This window comes from Mauremys mutica, unplaced genomic scaffold (assembly GCF_020497125.1).
Source record: "Mauremys mutica isolate MM-2020 ecotype Southern unplaced genomic scaffold, ASM2049712v1 000360F_np12_subseq_1:28373_obj, whole genome shotgun sequence".
Classification (NCBI taxonomy): domain Eukaryota; kingdom Metazoa; phylum Chordata; order Testudines; family Geoemydidae; genus Mauremys; species Mauremys mutica.
The window spans coordinates 6,433-10,749 of record NW_025422922.1 but is presented as its reverse complement, the minus strand read 5'-3'; the positions used below and the strand labels follow the sequence as shown (position 1 = coordinate 10,749).

General features: G+C 54.9%; 3 non-coding genes across 3 annotated transcripts; all 3 read left to right on the top strand.

The window, feature by feature from the left end:
• The first annotated feature begins 295 nt into the window (after positions 1-295).
• Positions 296-377, top strand: TRNAS-UGA. Its single transcript has one exon. It is a non-coding gene; the product is annotated as a tRNA-Ser (tRNA).
• Positions 378-1,920: 1,543 nt separating this feature from the next.
• On the top strand, positions 1,921-1,993 carry TRNAL-GAG. The gene has a single exon. It is a non-coding gene; the product is annotated as a tRNA-Leu (tRNA).
• Positions 1,994-3,927: 1,934 nt separating this feature from the next.
• On the top strand, positions 3,928-4,000 carry TRNAR-UCU. Its single transcript has one exon. It is a non-coding gene; the product is annotated as a tRNA-Arg (tRNA).
• The last annotated feature ends 317 nt before the right edge of the window (positions 4,001-4,317 follow it).

The following is a 4,317-nucleotide window of genomic DNA, read 5'->3' as shown; positions in this document are numbered from 1 at the left end:
GTGTCACTGGTTTCTATAGCAAAGATCAGTCCCTGGCCCTGTGGTCCAGACATCCTCATTCACATCAAGCTTCCAGTTCAGAATCATTTCCCATTCCCGCTCTGTGGGAGGGAAGACTTTTAAACGCGCTCTCTGTGTGACTGCACATGGCTAAGCAAAGAAAACAACCCCCCAATCCCCGCTGTGCTTTGGGAGCCAGGTTTGCGGTGGGAATTCTGTAGTTCAGATGACTTCATGCCTGGGCATTGGGATTATTTACCAGTTTCTTTGGCATTGGGGCACTTTTGTGCTCATAGCTGTGATGGCCGAGTGGTTAAGGCGTTGGAGTTGAAATCCAATAGGGTTCCCCTGCGCAGGTTCAAATCCTGCTCACAGCGAGGCCTGTGTTTTAGCCAGTCTCTCACCAGGGCAATACCTCTGTACAACCCCCTGAGACACTCTCAATTCTCTCCCCAACCCAAGTAAATCCTGTTCTGCTCCTTTCCTAGAGATCCCTGGGACACCCCCTCACACTGTGTCCCTGAGGGGTCAGGCAAACTCTCAGCGCCTGAAGCCTCTGCCACTCACCTGGTGCCCCATAGATCAGCCACAGCCCTGGTTCTGCTCCTCTCTCTAGAGTGTGAAAGGAGCCAAGTCAGTGACTCCATGGGAGCTATGGGGCTGCAGAACCAACAGAGAAAAAATAGGTGCTCAGCGCCCACTGGCAGCCAGCTCCCCCCCCCCCCCACTACAGGCCTTGCTGACAAGCTCCTCCTCTTCCCCTTCAGCACCTCCCACCTGCCAGTGATCAGCTGTTCAGTGGGGTGCAGGAGGGGCTGGGCGGGGGAGGGGGAGGAGCAGGGACGGGAAGAGGTGGGGGGTGGGAGAGGAATGGGGCAGGAAGGTGCAGGGTGGGAAGAGATGGGGCAGGGGTGGGGGCTTGGGGGAAGGGGTGGAGTGGGGGCAGGGCCTTGGAAGGAAGGGGAGGAGTTGTTGCGGGTGGCCCTGAAGGGAAGCACCGACTATCACAGTGACAATACAACTGACCAGCCTTGCGGGGGAGGCTGAGGGAGATCCGCACTCACCAGGTCTCTTCTCTCCCCCAAGGTGAGCCAGACACTGCTCTCTCCTGGCTCTCTCCTGGCTCTCACTCTAGCAGCTGGACGCCAAGGAGCCATTTCCCCACAGGAAGTGCACTGAGTGCCCCTGTGGTGCTGGGGGGCTGGCGCTGCTGCTGCCTGTGGGGCTGGCAGGGGGGCTGATGTCTGCACAGACTCTCAGCTGCCAGGCCGGAGGGGGCACTTGGGACCTTACCAGACTGGCTCAGTGCAGATGGGGGGTTGACAGAGCAATACAGACGCTCTCCAGAGCACGGAGCAGCAGCCGCCCATGCAGCCAGGCAATGAGCATTTCCCACAGCCTGGAGCCGCGGGGGAGGCGGCAGCTGCTGTTCCAGCTCCTCGGGGACAGGCCCTGTCAGCCAACAGCCACTTCTTACTCCCCACAGCTAAGGGCGCCGGGTTCCTCCGGTGGGGGTGTGGAGCAGCCATTCGTTTTCCTGTTCGCACTCCTCTGCGGTGTGAAAATCGGGGAGGGGAGGCAGAAGCCCCACTTCCCTCCCGAAATGACGCCCAGTGGGGGAAGCCAGGACAACAGGGTGGGGCGGCGAGTGGTGGCCAGACTCTCACCGCCAGGGTCTAGTCTAGCTCAGGGTCCAGGTCAACTTCCTCCCCGCGCCACTGGCCCCCAGTCCCCTTCCACCACCAGGTCAACCCGGGCACTAGGGCAGGAACGGGGTGAGGCAGCAAGTCAAGCTGAGCAAGGCTGGCAAAAGCGAGTCTTGTCTTCATGGGCCGCTCACAATGACGTCCTTTTTGTGTGCGACTGCTGCAAAAACATCCCAGACAGAGAGGCAACAGGCCAAAATGCTTACATGCAGTTATCAAAGTAGCTCAGTTGGGAGAGCGTTAAACTGAGGATCTAAAGGTCCCTGGTTCAATCTCAGGCTTTGGCAGGTCCTTTCATCCCTCTTTGTGTGGTGGTGGCTTGTTCTCTGGGAGCACAGTGGTGTCTGCACCCAAGATGAGCAGGGCTGCCCTAGAGGATTTAGGGGGTATGGAACAAAGCAATTTTGGGGGCCCCTTCCATTAAAAAAATGTTGCAATGCTGTAGTCTCATGGGGCCCCCGTGGGGCCTGGGACAAATTGCCCTGCTTGCCTCCCCTGTGGGTGGCACTGACGGTGAGTCTCTGATCTTGGGCTCTGCAGTAGGAAAACATAGAATTGGCTTCTGCCCCTAGTTGGCCCACCTGACCTTTAACAAGGACAGATGGGAGCTGTCTTTCCCAACATGGCAGGAAGAGAGTGAGGCAGGATGACCCTCAGGAATGGTGCCAGAGGGCTGCTGGGCAGTGACAGGCAGGGACTGGGGGTGAAAACTCCTCTGTGCAGCTGAGCGAAGGCAGTACCAGGGAAGGGGCATCTGTAAAAGTGGCCCTGTGGAAGGTGGAAGGGATTTGGGGGCCCAGGAGGAGATGCTTGATGTTCAGTGCCTTGGAGCAGCTGGACTTGGCCATGGTGGGTGTTCAGGAAATGCACATTCATGACTTTAGGGTAGATCAATGGGCAGAGGGTGATTGGAGGAAGGGCCTCCTGGCCAGGGAAGAATGATGGGGCTGGAGTACAGTCACTTTCGCGGTGCGAGTACAGAAGGTGGTGGAGCTTAGACCAGCGAGGGCATTACTGGTGGGCTTTGTGCTCTGTGGCACTGGTTACTGCTATATTAGTGTGTATGGTCCCCAGTTAAGGCATGAGAGGGAAGATCAAAGGCTCCCTTCCTCTGGACTGCATGATGTTTGTTGTTGGGAGGGGGGGTTAATTGTGTCAGCCGGCCTGAGCACCGCTGGTCCTGTTTTCCCAACCGTCAGAGGAAACATTTTTACAATGAGCACTACCTGGTGCAGGTCTGTAGTGAGGTCGGCTTAGAGGAGCTCACTCCAGCCACAGAGGGGGTTCACCTTTCTGCGGGGACAGACCAGGAGTCGCATTGACCGGATTTAGGGTTAGCTTTTGTGTCTTTAGCATGTTGCTTCTCAGATTCTTTCTTGGCCTGACTTGTTACACTTTGACAATTAACAGGCCAGAGTTTGTGCACCTTCCTATTATCCTCACTAGGATCTGATTTCCAAATTTTGAGGAATGACTTTTTGCCTCTAACAGCCTCCAGTACTCGGCTGTTTACCTAGAGTGGCTTTCTGCTGGTCGTCCCATTGTCGTTTCTGATTTAGGGCAAACGTTTCATCTGAGCCTCTAATTGCAGCGTTTTTAAACGCTCTGCATGCTGCTTGCAGGCACCTAACACTTGTGACAGCAGCTCCTTTTAATTCCCACCTAACCATCTGTACTTATGCCGATAGGTTGACTTTAGGTCTTTAACTTTGAGCGGTAGCTGAGAAGATGGTAAATCGGGCAGAAACCCATTCGACAAACCTCTTCATTTCCTTGTTATTTCCTGACTTCTTCATTCATCCCCTTTTCCTTTTTTCCTGGGTGAGGCGGCGGCCTGCCAGGGAGCTCCCCGGCACCTCTGGCTGCCTGGGCTGAAGGCAAGAGGTAGGCCTGGGCGTGGCGAGGGCCTCCTGTCCCGGAATGAGGCTGCAGTGCTTCCTGGTCCCCTTTTCCCACCCACAGCGGCAGGCGGCTGCTGCGGGAGAACACGAGGGAGGCTCTCAGGACGCCAGACAGTGCTGTGTGGCTGTCAGGGAAAAGAGCCTTCTTCTCTAAAGATGGCTGGCAGAAAGGTGGTGCTCAGCTCTGTAAGCAACCTCCCCAGTAGCCTCGCTGCCAGGGGATGCAGACATTTCTGTAAGGTGCAGAAAGAGGTTATTTGGCTTCCAAGTTAATATGAGAAATATGCATTTAGGAGATTGAATTTCCACTTTTTTACAGGGCCCCAGTGGCCTAATGGACAAGGCAATGGCTTTCTAAGTCAGAGATTGTGGGTTCAAGTCCCATCTGGGGTGAAAAACTGCCTCTATATTGCAAGGAAACCTTGGCCTTATTTTCACCAAGAAAGCTGGGAGATGATTGAACACAAAATATTGGATCTTGGGAAAAATGCCCCAGAAATGGCATCTTGACAAATGCTTTCTAAACCCCTCAGTAGCAAACAATTAATGCTAGTGTTTGACTGAGACTAGAGGGAAGAGGAGTGTTTACTCCCACACCTCAGTGAGTGAAACAGACGGAAAGAGCAAGGCCGTCCTGAAAGAGAATGGATCTGTCTGGAGACAAAGCAGCCCCTGAGAATGAGCAACGGTGTGAAAAGAAGAGGTTGAAA